The following is a 22,057-nucleotide window of genomic DNA, read 5'->3' on the forward strand; positions in this document are numbered from 1 at the left end:
AGATCTTTCTTCAGGGAGTGAATTTTAGTTGCCCAATATCTCTACCTCTTTGAATTTTTGTTTGTCTATTTGTTGTTGTTTTTAAATTGAATGGAAATCCCTGTTTCTGAAGGCTGTTTTGTGCCGCCTCCAACAGACTGGGAGGCTAGTGTGAAATGTTATCTTTGGATGCTGTGGATAATTCTTCAAAGCTCTCCAGTGTTTGAAAGGCAGTATGTGAATCAATAAATAATTTAAATAATGATGATGATGACAGAGGAAATCCTTTGGGAAAAAAATCTTCACCAGGATCATCGAATGAGTCTTTCAACATTTCAAGGTATCAACCAGAAACACAGACAATAGAACATATACAAATTAATATCTTGGTCAGGTGGAGAAGTTAAAAAAAAATCCTTTAATAGAACTGAAAGTGTAGCTATTGATTTCTTAGGAGATAGGATTGCTAAAGGCCGAATTGCTTCTATGATTAAATCACAAGCTTCAGCTCTGGCATCAGTGTTTCCTTCAGTCAAAATCACAGAGGATATCTGCAGATCCCTAGAGCTGTTTCTCTGAGTAAACTAGTAAAACATAAATATTTCCCTGAGGGGTTTTGATCCAGTGCTAGATTAGCTGCCTGAAGTTGATCATTTCAGTTTTTCTTGGAGAGATCTATACAAGCTAGTTACCTACTTGACTTGCCCTTCTGTATCTGAGAATTAAAATGGATAACAGTTGAAACCTCTGCATTTATTTAGTGCACTTCAGGGCAAGATGGAAATTCAGGTTCCTAAGGTATCAGGCTTTTATATTTCTACCTTCTGGGTCAGATATTATTGCTTTTGATGTTTGAATATATTATACTTTAGAAAGGGAAATGATATATTTAGAGTTCAGAGTTCATGGCCAATCACCCTTTAAATCCCATAAAGTCAAATATTTTAAAAAGTGATCTTACAAAGCAAACTGTACACACACCAATCCCCAATCCCTGAAGCCCAAAATATAGCTTGTAATAATGACATGATTAGGGGGTAGGTTTGAAGAATTGCTAATCAAATATGTTTATTGGGCAATCTCAGCTGTTGGTGTACAAACCCAAGACAGTTTTATTTCTCTCCAATCATTTTCTTCAACCATGTTTCATTGATTATCTTTTCCTGATACTTAATGACACCCTGGGAGACCCATAGCTTTCCTGTCACTTTCAGTTATTAAAAAGTGCAATCTGGTCTTGTCCAATTTAAAACTTCAATTTCATCAGCTTCTCTCCTCTAGCGCTGATGGAGGAGCCTTGCATTTTCACTAGACTGCTTTGCTCCCTCTCTCTTCCTTCTGGATCTGACGCTCCATTGATAGTGGCCATAGGAGGCACTACAGAAACAGGCAACAGTCTGTTAGCCTCCCTGGTGCGTTTTCACTGCTGTGAGTTCTGATGCACATAACAAGGGCCAGCAGTGGATGTCCCCCGTCCAGCAGGTATCAGACGTTGCTCTTCCAGAGCACAGGGATGATTCTTTGAAGGCCCCAAGGCAGTGCTTCCCAGGGGCAGGAGAGTCACTGGTTCTATTTTGTCCAAGCCACTTCCCTGCCTTTCCTCTGTCTGCCCTCACACCAGGGTTCCAGCTCTGTTCTCACTGCCTCTCTTTCCCCTGGGGCCATCCCTCACTGGTGGTGGTGGGGGGGGACCTGGCTAAATCAGTCCTGGCTACCTTCTGTGATGTCCACTTAATTCATAGAAAATTTCTTCATGGAAATTCAGGCTGCTGCATCATTTTTGCCTTTTTTACTATAGTTTTCTAGGCAATTCTCATGGCTACCTGCTAAAATAGGTTCCAGAGGAAGATTAACTCTTTCATGCCATAAACCAATGTTCATCCAGGAAATTAGATGCCAATCTCCTCTCCTGGGAAGAATTACTCCTTGCTTACTGTGGAATAGAGTGACTATAAATTTCATTGTCTGAAACAGCTCATGTTTGAGAATGAAAATGGACTGTAGGTATAACCTTGTTTATTTTGGGGGAAAGAATAGGGCAGTAGGGATTGATGGTGTGGATAGCAAAGTGGGTTTGCCACAATCAAGATGTCTGGTCCCCAATTATTTGTTCTTCAGCTTAGAATATTAGGATTTGATGCTTCCTTGTTCTCAAGATTTCAATCTTTCATTATAATTTATAAGGTAGGATAGAAAAAAAAAACTGTTCAGTGTCAACATAACTATAGAAATATAATTGTCCCAAATCAAACATTTTAAGAATTCTGATTTAACATGATTAATGTAACCTAATTGTTTTCAAATAGGCCTGTGGTCAGGAATACAGTTTCCAGAACAAGACCAATACTCTGTGACTAGGCCTTCTCAATGATTGTCATTCTATGAATGTGTCTTGTATCTCCTGTGTTGCTGATTTCTCTCCCTTTGCTGGATACCTGTCTTCAGTCTGTGTGCTGTGATATGTTATCTCTCACTTTTTGTGCTGGCTACTGTACCACCTTTCTGTTCCTTTATAGTGTAAAATGTCTCAAAGCAATTGTTTGTATGTATTGTCAAACTTTCTCTTCCCTTTTCTTCTCAACTTTCCAAGCTCTCTTCCTTCTTTTCCACACATACTGTTCATGTCATGGTTACTCATAATCAAGTCCAGTGGTCACTTCTATGTCCTCATCTTGACCTCAGCAGAACTTACTAGTGTCCGCCTTCCCTTTTTAATACATTTCTTTCTCTGTACTTTGATGACATACACACCCTTCTTTTTCTTTCTTCATTAGTGGTTCATTTTGAACCTCTTTGGGGTTCAAAATGAATCTTTAAATTACAAAACATTTCAGGGCTCTTTCCTGAGCCCTTGATCTCCCTTCTGACATACTCTGTTCTTAGATGGACCTGTCCTGTAGCACAAAATGACAAAATGTGATCTTTATGTAGGTGATTTTCCAATGTGTTTCTAGCCATGATCCCTCTGGATTTATACAGCCAATAGTCTTCTCAACATCTTCACTCTTCATCATCTTAAACATTTTGTCCAAGGCAAATACCTGCTCAATCCCCTCTCTACTCCAGATCAAAAAAAATGAAATCACATGTCTCTGAGCAAAAAAAATTTAGAGTTCATCTTGATTCTTCTCTTTATACAACCTTGTTAGAGTCTGTAAACAAGTCAAGATGGCGCCTGGCAAAATGCCAGAGGGAGTGGTTTGTGAAGTAACCCCAGCGAGCCATTAAGTGTGGAGATTCCTTATTGGTTGAGGCTGTATCTAGTTTACGTTAATTAAGATAAGCTGTGTGGAATGTATTTATACCCCTCCTGTCCTACAATAAACGGCTCCCACTCCTGCTGTATCAACGTACACAAGGTGCTCGTGGGCACAATAACGGGGGGGGGGGGGGGGGGGTGACGAACGACTTGTCTAATCCTTCCATTTTGTCCAATATGATGTATTCTAGTTTATTCATGACCTTTCCACATCATTTCTATCTTGGGTGCTAACACCCTAGTCCGGATACTTCAGGTTGTCTCTAGATGGTTGTATTTTGACAATCCTGGCTATCTTAACGGAAGCAAAAAAATTTATGAGTGAAATTCAAAGGAATTTATTAGTCCTGACTTATGTCTATAGATTGTTTATGACTCTTTAGGTTGACCTTTATATTAACTTACTTTCCACAAAAATATTTTCAAAACATATTTATTTTTTTTTTCCTTTGGGAAGAAAAGAAAAAAAAAACCCTTTAAGCGAAAATCTCAAACTAACTCCTTAGGTTTGAAGCTTGAAGTGTTTTAAAAATTAATTATGTCTTATTTATGCTTCATTATGTGAATCACACTTTAGCTTATTTATACAATTGCAAATCACTTGGATGTTAAAAACACTATGTGCTTTCTTAGTGTTTATATCACATCAATGTTTTCCTTCCCTTCTTAACCTTAGCTGAATTGGAGAGGAGTGGGACAAGGGGACATGCCTTTTAAAACACAAGGACATGCAAGATGAGAGCCAAAGGAGAATATACACAACGGTCACTGGGATTCTTTTTACACATCCATTCTTTTATCTGAGTAAATCCCATATATCTAAGAAAGACTAAGTGTTTTAGAAGTAGCTGGTTTATCTCTGCATCTAGAGACTTAACCCCAAGTCCATCAGTAGAGACCAATTCTTGAGACACAAAATCAGGAGTAGTTGTGTGATTTCTTTTGTACTAAGGGGACATGAAAAAAAGAGTTTCTGTGTGGCTTCTGGGAGATAAAATTGAGTGTGACTTTGAGAGAATTTTTAAAAGTGACAGTCTCTGTCCCCATGGGATGAGATTAGGAAGCAGATAGTTCTGAGAAGCAATTGTGACCATATTGTGTTGTATAAATTAGCTTTAGAATGAAGCAGAAATTCTGGCAGACAAATATATGATAGAGGAAAAATGAACAACAGGTTCCTGGTAATATCACCCTGTCACCCTGCAGTGGATTAATTCACATCTGAAGTATACCTTACTGTAGACCTTCCAACTAAAAAAACCAATGAGTCTCTTTTTATTGTTTAAATCAGGTTTAGTTGTGGTTTTGGTTGGTGCCCTTTGCACACATCCTAAGAGGCACAGTGAATCAGAAGAGAGGGTGGACAACTCTGCTTTTCTCAGGGTTTCCAGCAACCTGGGAAATGAAGAGTGCTCCCGAAGGAACAGAAAACAGAAAGTAATGACGAAACTTGATAACTTATAACAGCTCTTAGGCTGTGATGTCAATAGCCTCACTATTGTGTGAAAAATGAGCATCAGAAATCCTGTTAGCACTGGCATTACTATAAAACACAGAAACTATTTTCCCCTTAATTTTGAGATACCTCCCTTTAAGCTATGTTTCAACATCAAGTAGGCTATCCAGAAATGTGATCAGAAGATTGAAGCAAAACATGGTCAAAAGAACACTATTATCAAATAAATAAGAGATTGCAAATTAAAGTTAAAAGGATAATTTAACGCTATGACAAAACAAGGAGATTATTGAAAGCACATCAGAATCAATCTACCCACTTTACTGGCTCAGTTTAGGGGTGAGACATCTCAAGATTCATAAAAGACAATCATATTGCCACATTTGTCACCTCAGCACTCCTTCTCCTCTGGTTGGTTTGAACTTTATATACTTGTGGGTGGGAAAGTCATAATAAATTATAATTTCTGAGCCAGTTAAGACCTCAAATAATTTTAGTAAGGAAGCAGATTCATTCAAACCAATTTTGAGGCTTTTAAAAGTATGATCTCTCTTTGGACTTTCCGAAACTATCTTGAGGTCTGGGGACGTGGCTCAGTGGTGGAGCACTTGCCTAGAATATGCAAGACCCTGGGTTCAATTCCTAGCTCCACATGAAAAAAAAAAAAAAAAAAAAAAAAGAAAAAAGAAAAAAAAATCTATTTTGTAAGTCAAGACCTAGAATTCAGCACTTTGTTTTCCTAGTTTGACTCTTCTTTAAATTCATGAATTTCATCCTCAAGGCCTAATTTTAACTATGGAAGTAATGAAAGTACCACAGTAAAAGGCATTACTGAGATATAGTCCCAGTTACTTGGGTGGTTGAGGCAAGAGATTCCAAGTTCTAGGGCTGGCCTTGACAATTAAGGAGACCTTAATTTCAAAACTCAAAAGTCGGCGGGGGTGAGGGGATAGGGGTGGGGCTGAAAGGTGTAGCTCAGTGTAAAACGCTCCTGGGTTCAGTCCCTAGGGTCTTCCCCACAACACATTACTAATAATGATAAATGATCACCCAGTCCCCTTCATTATAAGGTTTTAGGTTGCTATTTCAAAATGGAAGCCTACTATAGATATTATGTCAACCAGAAGTTTCATGTGTCTTCCCTTTACTTTTGGGAAGTGGGAATAGCTTCTTTTATTCTACTAGGTTTTTAGAAGTTTAAGCTTAAATGTCTCTTCATCTGTCTGTCTCAGAATGCTCCTCTGTAGCTATGGGTATCTCCATTCATCCTCTCTGGGACAGCTTTTATGTGCTGTTGATTAACACTGGTGCTTGCAAGTCAGTGTCCCCTTGGTGAACTAATGGTTTTTCTTTATGGAATCTGGGAGTGACTGGATGGGGCATATGTTTTCCATTGCTTTCACGTGTTATGTAGCCTCCAAAAAACTAATACATCCAGTGCAGGTATATGTGTTCAGAAAAATTTCATAAGAAAATGACAACACTGGAGAGAAAAAGTCAATATTTTAGACATAGGGTTTCCTTATGATTTGCCTGTCTGGGCTTTAAAGACACAGTTTAAGATGGATGGGAACTTCCATAGTTAGTTCCTCCTCTCCTGACTTTAGGTTTGTTGGCTTATCCTCTTTATCTACTCCTTCAGGTTTCTTGCTGAAATTCCACCCAGTCTCCTTCTTAAAAATGCTGACACTCCTGATGGATTGAGCTGTGTCCTCCCTGATTCCTATAGTTTCTGTTCTCTCACTTGGGATAGATGAGTGTTTTAGTCAGCTTCTCTGCTGCTGTGACTAAAAGACCTGACCAAAACAATTGTAGAGGAGAAAAAAAAATATATTTGGGGGCTTACAGTTTCAGAGGACATGTACAGTAGGCTTCATTCCTTAGGGCACAAGGAGAAGCAGAACATCATGGTGGAAGAGTATGGCAGAAGGAAGCAGCTCACATGATGATAAGAACACAAAGATGGACTCCATGCTCCAGATACAAAATATATACCCCAAAGCCATGCCCCCAGGGCCACACCTTCTCCAGCCGTACTCTACCTGCTTTCAGTTACCACTCAGGAGATTAATTCACTGATTGGATTAAATGTTTTAAAATCCAATCATTTCTCCTCTAAACCTTTCTGCATTGTCTCATACTTTAGCTTTTGGGGACACCTCACATCCAAACCATAACAGTGGATGTATATGTGGACATCATTCCAGGTTCCCAGGAAGAGAGCAGTTTTAATGTGAGTCCTTCCTGTTCCCCGTTCACACTGGTACTTTCATTGTTATACAAATTTTTAAGAAAGCTCATCTTAGAAACACAGACTTAAAAAAAATTTATCTTGTATGCATAAAGTTTACAACACAATGTTATAAGATATAATATATGTGGGTAGTAAAGTGGGTTACTACAGTGAAGAAAGTTAACATTCATTATCTCACATAGTTAACCCATGTTTTATTGTCTTTGTGTTAAAAGCAGCTAAAATCTACTCTTTTAGTAGAAATCCCAAATATAGTACAATTTTATTATCCTATAGTACTCAAGTAGTACACTAGATATATAAACTTGTTCATTCAATATATTTTAAATTATTTTTTTTCTATCTTGAAGATAGCATGATTTAAAACTAAATTGAGGTAAGAATATTTCTTCTATTAGCAAAACTGTGAGGTGCCAGAGGGTCTGTAGGATCGCACAATGGAGTGCTTGGGGTCTGGCATTGGCACAAAGAACCACAGTAGCTTTTAATGGTTGGTTTCTCTGTTGGATGGGAATGGCATCAGCCTCAAATTAATTCCTGGGATTCAGATTCTCCTCTGATATAAAGAGGAGGAGTTGCAAAAATCTTGTCACCACATCTAAGTGGGGGATTCCTTTAAAGTCCAGCCAAAAGTTCATTAAATTTTTAAAATTTCTTTGCTTTTGTTTCAGCTTAAAAGGTTTTGACCTTAGGCAAGTTATATAAGTTGAAAATTCAGTTTTATCATTTAGAAAATGACAATTATACAAGCTAGCTGTTCTTCAAATATTGGGAAACTTTTACTATATAACACTTTGTTTGTGCCTCTAACTAAGCTTGATCACATTTTATCTTATCGCATAATTATATAATTAGTAATTATTAAGGATCTTCTTTTATAAAGTAAAAGGTGGCAATGTTCTGCTAAACATTGTGAGGAAACAGAAGAAGTATGTGCATATGTATCTGTATATGTGAGTACACACACACACACACACACACACACACACAAGCATTTTTCTCTCTTCTATTTGGTGATATCCGCAAAAGAAATCTCTTATTAATTATTGTATTCCCTATGATATGTAGCAAAAAGCTTTGGTCATCATTGGTATCCAAAATAATTCAGAGATTGGCCACAAGTACAGGGGATGTGAAAATCATTTTCAAAAAATTTGCAAGGCTATTACTGAAGTACACATAACATAATACACTGACCTTTCTCTCAAAATGATCAGACAGTAGTTCAGATCTTTGACTCCTGTAGTCTAATCATAGACCTCGACATTTAACCAGGAATAGAGATTAGTGTGGGTTTTTCATCATGTCTTGTTGGTTGTAATCAGGTTGCAGAATCATTATTTCTGATCAATCAGAATTATCGCCTCCCAGGACCTACAGGTGAGGGTTATTTTCTTTAAAAGAAGTGCTCATAATTTCTTTACCATGTTTGTCTCTTTTTCTTTATCTGGTGTGATATTTTCCAGACAGTGGATGCTTAACAAATATTAAATGATAATTCTTTATTAACCTTACTGGGTTTTGGGAGCTTTCAAAATTTTCAGAGAAGCATTTTAAATGTTTTGTGGTTTTTAGGATTTTAAAGTAGAATTATAATGACCTTCCAAAGTAAGAAAGCAGAAAGTCGCACTAATCTAAAGGCCAAGCAGTTAAAACTGATATGATTAATCTCTTTTTTGCTCACTAATTGTATCTAAGTAGGTACAGAGAGCTGATGTTTTGGTAGTTTCAATTTGTAATATGTTCTGGGGATAGTATTATAATAAAGCACAAAGTGGTCTCCATGACATGAGGTGGAGTGCAGAGTTAAATGCTGCACAGAGATCCAAACTAGTAACTCGGATTGTCCCCACATCCTCAGTGAGAGTACTGATGCAAATTATGACACTTATAAGCTTTTAGTGGCTTCATGACTGCAAAGACCACAGGAAAGTGCACCCTGTAAATAGCCCTATACTACATGTATTTCCTAATGCTGTTATAAAAAATTGCCCCAAATATAGTGACTTAAAACAACAAAAGTGTATTATTCTACAGTCCTGGAGATTAGAAGTTCCAAACAAATCTTACTGGGCTAAAAGCATGTAGGTAGAGCCTGCCAAAGTCATCAGAATCTGCCGGAACTCTTGGAAAGAATCTGCTTTCTTGGCTTCTTTAGTTTCTGGGGACCACCTACATTCCTTGGCTTAGAGTCCCATTTCCCATCTTGAGAACCAGCAGGGTAGCATCTTTGAATCCCTCTCCTAATCTGACCTTTCTTCCTTCCTCCTGTAAGGAGTTATGACTACATTGGGCCCATCTGGAAAATCCAGGTGAATATTATGACCTCAATTTCCTTTACCGTAATTATATCTGCAAAGGTGAGGTTCCTTTTTTCATGTAAGGTAATATATTCACAGGTTTCAGGGACTAGGTCATATGCATCTTTGGAGGGGATCATTATTTTGTTTACTGTACACTGAAAATAAAATTTTTCATTTTCAAAGTAGAAAAAGAGAGCCTTGTTTCAATACCAAAACAACAAAATCAAAAATTGAGAAAATGCAATGATTTGTGTCATGGAATAACTGGAATTACAATTGTTCTGGGTTGAACCATGTCAGTGCTGAGCATTTACTGTGTACATTTTCTAGTCTTCAATTTTGTTACCTGGATAATAAACTTATAATGACTAACTAAAAGGACTTTTTGGAAAGCTTTTTTTTTTTTTTTTAAATCAAAACATTGCATTATAATTTCTTGGCTATGAATTCATTAACATTAAGGTAGAGTTAAAGTTTTAGTCATTAATTTATAGTCACTACAGTTTTTGGTATGTACTTGAGTTGGTCATTAAACAAAATTCAAAATGACATTTAGAATTTTCAAGGCCCTTGTGGCCTTGAAAAGAAGGATACATGAATGCTCTATTACATGTCAACTCTTGTCTACTATAATAAGGTAGACGAGGGGGAAAATGAATCATCCCATTTGTTAATGCACTATTTGGTGGAAAGTTCTAGCTTCCTCGGAAAGAAATGCAAAGTGTTTAATATCAGAGAGTATCAAGTCTATGATCTCACAAGGTGGTGGCTGGACATTAATCACATTAATGTCTTTAATTAAATAGATTCTCTTGAAAAAGTAGAACAAATGAGAACCAGTAAGGTGTTTTAGTTAGTTTATAGATTGTTGTTATAGCTAGGAGAAAATGGATGGAGATTGAATTCTACTCTATAATTTTTTTAAGCTTAAGACAAATTGGCAATAATTTTTGGTCAAAAATTTCTTTTATTTCTCAATTTTTCTCACATTGGTTTTTCTGTGTAAATAAATGTATTATTCTATGTCCTCTGCATTCCATTGGAGTTTATCTGAAGCCCGAAAATCTGATCTAATACTATAATTTCATTATTGCACTTGATGTCAGGTATTATTAGAATTAATTTGAAGTAGGCACATTTCAGATGACTGCCTTAAATATTTCTTTTATTGACAAATCAATTTTTAAAATATTTTGGCTGGTCATGATTTAACAAGATAAAATAACCTACCATTGGAGAAACTACATGTACTGTCATATTTCTAATTTTAATATGCATAAAATCTTATGTTTTAGAAGATTTGATTTACAGCTTCATGTAATGGCTCATACTATATGATGCATTTTGATTTTGTTACTCTATAAGTTCTACACAATTTTTTTTCACATTGAATACATTTATGCAAGTATGCCATCAAATAGCTAATAAGGTGTAAAGAAATCATTAGCCTTTCTTTAGGAAGATATCTAAGCTGGTGAACTATAAAATTCTGAGTTCTTCTGAGTGTCACTTGGAGTTCTGGGGATGTCTCTCTTTTGAATTCAGAAGTCATAAATTGAATATCTTGATATACTTGAGTAAGCAGGAAATGAGTACTGCTTTTGCAATTGACTCATAGATGTGATCCTAAGCAGGAGGACAAGGATGAAGAGGGTAAGAATGAATAATAAATGCATTTGAAAATGAGATTTAACATGTAGAGAATACCAAAAATTTTTCAGTGTTCTGAAGAGTCAGTTTCTTTTGTTTCAATACTGCTTACTAAGGAATAGAATATGCAACTGATAGATTATTCAACATTACTAAATATTATTCTAACATAAAATAAAAGTAAGTCTTTAGAAATATTTCCTGTTATAACAATTACCTAAATGACTCTAGACCCAAAGGAGAAATCTGCATTTTTTTCCCTAAGACTTTCTTCCAGTAATACCTGTGGACAATATATACTTTTAAATACAGATTGCAGAAATTAGTATTGTGAACTTGACATTGAGATTAGTGATTTCAATCACAAACAAGTGAAGATGGAATCAGACACGTATTTTTACAGGATAGAAAATTTCCTCATAACTTCAGTTTCTTTTTTAGGCCTAAATTTCTCTTTCATTTTTTTCCCTTTAAGGATTCTGAAGAATTCCAGCCTCCCTACTGTTGCATCTTACATAGATTCATGTTGAATATGTATTTCCCAGCATCTAGAGATGCTGATTCAGTGTAGTTGGTGACAGGTGTCTCAATGACAAAGGCAGGAGGCCTTTAAAATCTTCAGTTTGGGAGTGTTGGGATGGGTATGACATAGGCCCATGCTGACAATCTAAAATGAAGCTCTTGGCATAATTGCTTTTCATTCAAAAGTTAGGAAATGCAGCTGCGTCCTCTTCACCTCCAATTCCTGCAGTCTCTATGCATGGAATGGAGAACTGTCTCCTTCATTTCTGAATTTGTTTTCTCCTTCTTTAAAGGAACTAAAGATCAATGAAGTTAGAGCTATTCTAGTTCTAAGTAAACTTATTCTGGCCAAAATAATCCATTTAGCTGAGAAAAAGATCTAATATAAAGAGAAAGACTTTGTGTTCTTATTTATAAAGGAGTGAGTATCTCTTTCCTTCCAGTGACAGGACCCACAGGCACTGAAGCACACCTCAGGCAAAACAGCCGGGGGAAAAAAAAAGGAGGAGAGAAGTACTGCCTCTCTCCAGAAATGACTCATACTATTTATTCAGATGACAGGAAGAATAAATTAGCTGAAGATTTATAGGAACCTATTAGCTCTAGTGCATGCATTGTAGGTTAATTCAACTATAAGAGTATCCACGAATGGCTCTTAGCCTTGTGTGGCAAAATGTATGAGAGAACACGTACGTGTTAATTTTTTTGTTTTTTTAATCACATAAGTTAAGAAAAACTATACTTGTCTACCATACGTTAAAAATCACTGTATAATTAATATGATACTAGATGAATTGATAACTTAGATGCTATTTGCCTGAGTTAACTATATACATACACAGCTCTGTAATTTAGTCAGGATGATTTTGTCACAGTGACTTCTTGCACAGCATTTTGAATTATTGAACAAAGACATCTAAAAGTGAACAATCATTACAATCTTTGGGCTTCTGGGTAATTTGGATCAGTTTTACAATGCACAGTTAGGTATGGCTCCTAACAGCCATAGAAGCAACCTTGACAACTATCAGTCTACCATACATCCTGCATAACACCTATAAATTTTGTCACTGTCACAAACAAATAATAGGTAAATGGATACCGATTCTGATAATAAAGTGGTCTGAAAGACAACCTGAGAGCCAAATAGCTATTGACCAGTGAACATTTTTCTTTTTTGATCACTCTGTGGCAAGGCAGAGAGACTGGTAATTTAGAAATATGTTGAAGCTAGTGGTAAGCTTACTATGCAATATATAACAAAATAAAAAGTACCCTAATGTGCTCATCTGAGGAATAAGATGGGGTAATAAGAGGTATATAATTATTTAAATTTTTCATTTTTGTCAACTTTATGTTGGTGACTTCAAATTATTAACTTTAAAAGAAAAACATATCTTTTGGGCAGCATGTTATATTCTGTGATATATGAAGCAAAAACTCCAGTGTAATCATTGAATATTATTTTCAGGGCATTCCCTCCCTTTTGTTCTCTTCCTTTTCTTCTGCACTTCCATTTGCTTTTCTTTCCTTCTTTCTTTCTGGGTTGGACAATCTTGTGGATACAACTGTCTACTTAGTAGCATTTAGAGATTTTGCTTTAGTAGATCCAAAGAAGTAATACTGAACTGGCCTCTCTGATGGTGAATGAAGAGGCCCTGGAAAAGACCCTGGACTACTTACTATAAGTATTCCTCTTGGTGAATGTATACCCTGTTTAATAATAGGGAAACTGTAAGTAGCTTTCATGAAAATACAATAATGTCATTCAAAATGAACTAAGCCATAGGTCACATGGCTTTAGTCAGGGATTCTGTTACATAATTTCACACCACAAGTCTATAGCTCTACAAAGTGTGAATTCCCATGGACTATGACATTTAAGGAATGCTTTTGTACCCTGTGTTTTTTCAGCATACCAGCTGTGGAGTGATTAGTGAATCATTTTAGGACATTACATACTAATTGCTAAAATGATTAAGGCTCTTTCCTCTCCTTTACTCAATCCCTTAACCCATCATTTTCCACTTCCACAATTTAAATACAGATTATCCATATTTTGATTCGCTGACATGCTTATTTAGCTGAAGATCAATTTTGTTTCTAAGAGATTAGCATGAGGTTCCCTGTTCTTTTGGATGGCAAATCTGGATCCTTGCTTAAATGGATGGATGACTAGAAGAATAGGAGTAAGAGAAGAGAAAGGGGAGGGGCTGGGAGGGAAGCTGGAGACTGATCTGCTTACCTGGAACTCTGATTTAGAGTTAAAATTTCTTTTTTTTTAAAAAAAATTGTTTTAATTAGTTACACATGACAGTACAATGATCTTGACATAATTTCTATTCCACCAAAAACCTCATTGAAACCCATGAAGCTGTGACTGGCTTTCTCCTCCACCAAGGATAAACATCAAAGCATCTTCATACAAAGTAACATTCCAGACAGATGGAATAAGAAAACTGGGTATTAAAAAACAAACAAATCTAAAAAAAAAACCAAAAAAAAAAAAAAACCAAAAACCTAAATAACAACAACTGAAAAACCTATTTGAGATTCTCACTTTGTTGCAAACAATGTATGTATGTGTGTGAGTATTTTTTTTTTTCCAGAAAACATTCTCGGAATCTATCAGTGTGTTCATACAACCCTGATAATATCATTATTCATTTCCAGAGATAAGAAAATACTACTGCATTCTTAAGAGCAAAAAGGAAAAAAAAAATCTGACTGATAAAATAGTCAAACAGGGCTTGATAACAATTTATTTCTGACCTTTTAGTGTCTTCTGTTCTTAATGATTTTCTGTCATTTCTGTCTAGTCCAGACTTGAAACTCAGTCTCTGAGGTGCTCAGCTTTATGTTGCCACTTAACTTTCAATTTCCATTTTCAGCACAGAAAGGTAAATCAGTAATTGTCACTCTGGTTTCTCAAGGTTTGTCAGGCACCCAAATGGGATTAGGACATAGATATGAAGGGTGTTTCACGTGACTTTTACTTTAATTTTGACATAATCTTGGAAATGCCTTAGGACTTCAGAAACTTAATTATCGTGAAAGTTAGACTCACTTCTTCTCTTGCTTGGGTTTTTCTTTCACCGCATTGGTCCTTCCTCTTCCCTGACTTGTCAAGAAATGACTAAGAAAAAGAGAAGGAAGAAAGAAAGGGGCATTTTCAGTGAGATGTCTCTGTGGCTGACAATTGTCTCTTTCTCAATGCCCTCCTTTTCTTTTTTCTTTTCCTTTTACATTTTAATTCTAAGAGAATGACATGTGCAGTTCTTGGTATGGGCCTCACGGCACAATTGTAGAACCATGGGAACTATCCTCTGCAGTGTTAGTTCCTTGCTCTTTTTTTTTTTCCCCAAATCTTCTTTCTTCTTCTTCTTCTTGTCTCATTAAAGGAAACCCAGTGAGACATGAACCCACCTAATGATCTTCTTTAGAGGAAAGGGAAAATGAGAAAATGAATCTCAAAGAAATCATCTCTGCAGAATTTCTGTCTTGAGAAGAGAAAAACTTGTTTCCTAATGTTTATCCAGGCAGATGTGTATAAAGATCTATCCAGGTAGATTATTGTGTCTGTACTAGTCCAAACATTTTTTCTTACAAGTGAAATATGCTGAAGTCAAACAAGCTTAAGCCAGGACATCTTCAGCATGGCTGGATTCAGGACTTCAATCTCATTTTTTCTTGTTCTATATCATTCACCCATCTCCCTTTTTCTTTCTCTTCTTGCTTGCCTCTGCATATTCTGTGTATTGCCTCTATTCTCTCCTGCCAAAGACTAGTTCTTTTCATATGATGGAAACATGGCTACAAGCAGCCCTAGTATAAACAGAAAAGAAATCCTTTCCTTCCAGTATTCATATAGGATCTTCTATATGGGAGCTCCACTTCATCCCCAAAGTGTTCTATGCCTCTCCACCCAACCCACTCAGTTACATCCATAGGGGGTTGAGAACTTGGATCAAGTGTTCATCTCTGCTGGCAGATGGTGATCCAACCTGTGACTGATTATCTTACTATATTGTATGAGAGAAAGCAGAATAGAAAGAAAGATTGGCATACTCCTTCTAGAATTAGGGGTACAAGAAAGCATATTGGGAAAGCCATATTTATCAAAACGTAGATCTCTGTACATTGCTGCATATATAGCAAACCAAAAATCAACATACCTGGAGAGATATTTGATGTTTTTATTTTTATTTTTTGGTACTGTGGATTGTACCCAGGGGTGCTTAACCACTGAGCCACATCCCCAGCCCTTTTATATTTTATTTAGAGACAGGTTCTCACTGAGTTGCTGAGTGCCTTGCTAACTTGCTAAGCCTGGCTTTGAATTCAGGATTCTCCTGCCTCAGCCTCCGGAGGCTCCTGGGATTAGGGCGTGCGAGAATGTGCCCAGCTTGATGTTTTTATTTTTAAATCTTTGCATAATGTGAATATATGATGCTATCAGACTCTCTCACCTGTAACACACTTGGTGACTGTATTCTGTGGCATAGATTAGGGAGAATTAAACTTGTTCTTATTCTCATCTTCCCTCTAATACAGAAAATATTTTCTGAATAACTCATACTGACAGAAAATGGTTCCAGGTGCTATTTACTTTATTATCACAACAACGAATAAGGACACTTTACATTTTCATGGTGATTTTATATCTGTTGCCTTAAGAATTCTCCAACAGAGGTATTTACTCTATTCAAAAGGAAAACGATGATCATAAAGGAGCTAGGTAACTCATTTATGATAACCCATGCTAAGTTTTACCACAGTTTTAACAGTAACTTGTAACAAAAATCATGAGATTTTTTTTAAAAAAGTGTTTATGTGCACACAAACACACACACATGTTGTTTATTTAAACTTATATTACCAGATAATAGAGAAGTACCTGAAGATCACTATACTGAGCAGTTATTGCCCTTGAGTCTCATTTCTAGACCTCATTGATACGTTGTTAACACTTAGATCAATAAACAATTATTGTTCTTTGTGAGATGCTGAAAGTAGATTTGGAGAGTTTACAGATAAGGAGCATACTTTACCAGGGGCTGCTGAATGTCAAAATAACAATTAAAATGTGTTTATCTATCTATCTATCTATCTATCTATCTATCTATCTATCTATCTATCATCTATTATCAGTAAGTCCTGAAATCTTTGAATATATCTACCAACCAAAGTTATATAGAAGATATTTGAATTTTTGTTTCGCCCTGCAGATTTCCACAGGGAGCAGAGCTGATATTACTGGCTCTTTGCCTCCTGGTGAGTTACAGTTATAATGGGGACAGCAGGCTTCTGTACCTCTGTTTAATAGAAAGCACTGTACCAGCAGAGATTTTCTAACTCTGCATTTAAAATCCCCCCAATAGCTATTATTACTTCTTAAAACCATTTGAGCATTAGTGCCAAATCAAATGGAATAGTTTCATTTAAATAAATTTAAAGGGCTGAGTGATATTCTCATATTGGCCATAATAAATAATATTATTAATTTTGTGTGAGAGAGGAGGATAAGAATATTGTGATTTTGATTTTCTTTCAACTGAAAAGTATTTTGAAAAGGATTAAAGGAGCAGATTTCCCTCCTCTGGGGTTGACTCCCCATGCATCCCACCTCTGGTCCTTTCACAGAAACCCCACCCTTTGTGTGTGGCCCTGTACTTGCTCCTGCGGAGCAGCATCCTGTGGAGGGAAAGCTTAGACTTCTGTGGAGCCAGCTTACTGATCAGCAGGGTTTGCTCACTCAAGTGGAAGGACATTCTGATTCTTTCCCTTGGGTTTTCTTTTCCTTCCTGAGAAAACCCTTATGAAGTATTCTTTCACCCCTCTTATTGTGCTTCCAATCAATCTTTCATTTGATATGATATGAAAAAACATAAGAAAGAAAGAAAATCTTAAGACTCAACAGCAAGGGAAGAACTCTCCACATATGACAGCTACTCTCCATTGTTACAGTATCTGCATTTTATCTGAGCTCCACAGGGTAGTCATCTTAATGCTGAAAGGAAAAGTGTGTTTTTTGATCTCACCTGTGCTGCCAAGGAACATTCAAATATCACTGCCTTTCTCAAAATTCTGATCATAAAAATTAAGATATAAATTAAAAATATAGGTTTCCATTTTATTCTCTGATATTTGGAATTAGTAAGTCCAGGATGGTGCTTGGGATCAGGATTTAATGATATCTCCAGGTGATTCTTAGTATCCAGGTGATTAAGTTTGGTAAATATTGAATTATTCCCCCATAATTTGGTAAGTTAATGACAGTTACTCGATATTCTGAAGTGAATATCAGTATTTATTTCACATTCTTCTTCCTAGGGCCTTGGATTCCACAACTACCATTGTCATCCCTATGGGATCCTTTCATTGCAGAATGGAAGTTGCCTCTGCTCAGCTATAATCTTCTCTGAGGGGAGATTTTAGGGTCTTTGTTTACTCATGATGGCTAGAAGAGAGGAGAGGAAAACCAGAACAAAAAGGGCAATTGCTGCAATATGGCTTATCTAGCACTGAGGATGAGGACCAACAGGAAGTAACGTGCTTTGATAAATGTGTAATGAAAATTTTACTTGCAGAGGAAACAATGGTGGAAGTGGCTGGGAGCCAAGAACATCTGTGTTCCTGGTATCCCAAATGTGTGGAAGGAGCAGATGCAACTGAATATATAACAGAAAACCTGGCACAATTCCTAACAATGTGGAGGACTCTGGATAGGCACAGAAGGCTTCCTGAAGTCCAGAGAAATGAAAAATGCTGGGTAACTCCCAAATAATAATGTCAGCTACCTTGAAGAGAATTATTATTTAAGTGTTCAACAGAATGAAGACAGCTATTCATAGAAGAAAACGGGCCATAACCTATTGCACTCAATTGGGAGGACGACTCAGGAAATATATTGCATACGGATAACCATACAATTACATCTAAGCATAAATACACTGTAAAGAAAAATGTTCTTTTTCCTTTTAATGCTTGCTTCTTATATTCCCTATAAAATTGTAAGCTCTTTCAAGGCCAACACATAATCAGAACCTTACAAAGTAGTCTTTCATAGTTTTCCTGGGCTCAGCTGGTAGTTCTAAGAATGCCTGGAATAAGTACCTTATAAAATAGAATAAAATGTAAAATCCATTTTAGGAAGAGCCAGATGAGAGCAGCTGATGTCTGTCTTACTCCATCCTATCAAGAACATTTATCTTAAGATTTTATTTTTTAAGTAAATATCTAGATGGGTCACTGTAGTTGGTGCAGTTTTAATATTGTGTATGGAGTTGGAATAGACACACATCCTAACTACATATACTACATGTATACATGTGTGCATAAACCCCTCCCCCCCCCCCACACACACAGCCAGCCCTTTCTTTGGCAGTTCTCAGGTCAAGATTGGTCATGTGACACAGATTTGATTAATGAGAGGTAAGTAACAGTGTATTGGCTCAGTTTTTGTTTTCCTGATAAAAGTGGGTAAACTAGGTTGATTTGTCTGTTGGCCCATCTCTTTACTTCTTACCTGCACTGTGGACATGGTAGTCATGTTGTGATTATGAGGTGACATATACGGGTGAAAACAGACAATCTAAACACGACAGAGCAGAAAGATCTATGATTCTCTGATGACCACTGTACCCGCATTGGGCTACTATCTTCGGACTTTTGTTTATGTGAGAAAAATTGGATATCTAATTTGTTTCAGCTCTTAGCCATTATTTGGTGACTACTTTGTGCCAAGTATTATTTTCTGTTGGGGATACAGCCATGATCTTGTTTTCAAAAATTTTCATTATTCAAAACATAGCATGAGTCCAAACATAACAAAACTCTTCAAAAGCTAATGCTCTATGGGTCACGTTAAAAGAAATGTAACTGTGGCAACCAAATTCAGGAGAATGATGCTTCTGTTGGACTGCAGTATGCTTAATACTGCTTTCATTCTGGACAACACCAAAGGATGCTGATAAATCAGAAAAAATCCAGAGGTGTGATCAGAGTGGTGAGGCTTTGAAAAGCATTTTAAAATGGAAATGATTACTACAAACTGAGGAAGTTTGGCATTAAAATTCAAAAGCAGAAATGGAGGAAAAACAAAAACATTTAAAAAATCCCCCATAATCATGGATTCAAGATTTTCAAATTCTTGACAAAGTTTCAAATAGAAGAGACTTATTGTCTCCTCCAAAGGGTGATACTAAGAAAGATAAATATATATTTCCACTAGATGACAAAGGAATATTTCCTGAGAGTTAAATCACCTAACACAGAATGCACAGGGTAATTCCTTGAGAGAAATAGTCCTCTAGATAAACCTTCACTGTAGGAAGTGTGGATCTTATTTAAAGACTGGAGATGCAGAACATGGAAGCTCTTTAATAAAACCTATTTAATGAATGAATGGATTCCATTATGTTCAAATAAGCTTTGAATCTAAATTTCTGTACAGTTAAGACATATGTACATTAATTGTGAGATCCCACCTCCATTCTTGCTTATTGATGTTTATGGGTATGTACAACAAGATGTTTAGCTGGGTAAGGGAAGAAATACATGTTGGCTACATGAAAGAGCACAGCAGATACCCCACTTCTGGCAAGGAAAACCACGGGGTAACGATAGTACCAGCTCAGAGTGCTTATAGAGTCTAGAAGACATTTTATCTCTTAGAGGACAGTACTTCCATATAGCCATTGTAGAACTTGCAGCTCATGAAAGGGTATAACGAGGATTATTTTTTCCTCTGGTATCTATTGGCTGTGAAGCAAAAGCTTTGGTTGCTGCATCTAGTCTTAGAAATTGATTCAAAGGGTTACTTATGCTTTCAGGACATAATCCTCCGAAACAGTTCTAGCATCAGTTTTTGCTATTGTGAGCTGTCTATTATTTGGTTTTCTGTCAACCAGACAAGATGTCAAGTCATGTTTCCTAGCTTCAAATTGCTGCATATTATCTTTCCCCTGGTGAACTTCTTTTCCACATGTTCATATTTAAGTAGGAATAGAGGTGAATACATAAAGTTGAATGCCTGAATTGTTTTTAAAAGGCCAATTCAGAATATTTTAAAAGTATTTTAGTGTGTCAAATGTGAATTGACACACAGTATTTTGCTCACAGCAAGCTAAAAAATCTTTGGTATATGAACTTTTTATATGACTTAGCAACTAACAATTCAAAAATGTAAACCTGACTGTTGTGTAATGAATGTTTTTGGAAACACATTTGAAATCTATTCTTTACCCAACATGCTTGGAAATGAATGTCTTGGGCATTATCTTTTCTTTACTTGGCAAGCATAGCTGCAGACGTTTCCACTTGTCCAAAGAGTTTCTTTGTTGATAAAACTTCCCTCATTTTTTAGTGAGAGTGGTGTTTTTGAAAGGAAAGCCTAAACGGGTTTTAAGCTGCCTCATTACAGTACTGGAGTTTATCATTAGTGCTCATTATCTGTGTATTTATTAAGGATGTCGCTTATGTTGGGTAAATAATTTCTTTTTATTCAAATGTAGTTTTGACATTTATTAAAGAGTAGCTAATTCTCAATTTCTCAGGGTAATGTAGAAAAGCCCAGTTATGGATTAGCAAAGTAATGTATTAGAATATGCAGATTAGGCGGTTACAATAATTAACATATGCATCATTCAAAGTAGAAACTAATGTTCTGCAGTTTTGTTCAGCTATAATGGGAAAGTGCTGAAATTTCAAGCATAGTTATAACCATCAGTGTTATATACACAGCAAAATATATCTCGAAAGAATACAAAAACAATGATAAATATAACCAAAAAAAAGCTTAAAAACATTGCTATCCATTCCTTTTTTTTTTTTTTTTTTTGGTACATAGCTGCTGGTGGGTTTTGGTGGGTGAGGAAGTGGGAGGACAGGTGGCATCATTATTATTGGGACACTGATATACAGCAACTCATGAATGAGGGGTCAGGGAAACAAAGAGTAAAATGGTTCTGAGGTATTGAAAAAGGAAACAGAATGATTGGCATGAACGGAAACCAAGGGAAAGAATATGCAGGATGGGAAGAAGAGTCATTGGGTATCTTTTATATACTAACTCCTACACAATACTTTGTGTTTTATGATTATGACCAAATTTCATACTAACATCAATCCTTTGAAGTAGGTAGCTGTGTTAGTCAGCTTTGCGTCACTGTGACCAAAATACCTGAGAAGAGCAACTTATAGGAAGAAAGTTTATTTTGGCTCATAGTGGAGGAAAATTGCTCAGCTCATAGCAGCTAGGAAGCAGAGAAATGGCGGGGGAGAGGTTGGAGGATGATAAGCCATTCCAGGGCATACTCCCAGTGACTTGCTTCCTCCACCTAGGTCCAGTGTCCCAGTACTCCATTCAGCTATTAATGGATTATTCATCAAATGGATGGAGGATGAGGTCGAAGCTCCCATGATTCAATCCTTGCCTAAAAACTGTATCCCTGAAATTTGCTGCCCTGGTGACCAGGCTTTCAATCCATGAGCTTTTGGGGGTCGTACCATAGCAGTTCCATTCTTGCTAATTTATAGATTAGGAAAAGAAGAGTCAGAGGGCTGAGGTAACTCGTGAAGATATAAAACTATGAAAAATTAAGATTAGTTCTGATGCCTATGGAACATCTATA

This window comes from Callospermophilus lateralis, chromosome 10 (assembly GCF_048772815.1).
Source record: "Callospermophilus lateralis isolate mCalLat2 chromosome 10, mCalLat2.hap1, whole genome shotgun sequence".
Lineage (NCBI taxonomy): Eukaryota > Metazoa > Chordata > Mammalia > Rodentia > Sciuridae > Callospermophilus > Callospermophilus lateralis.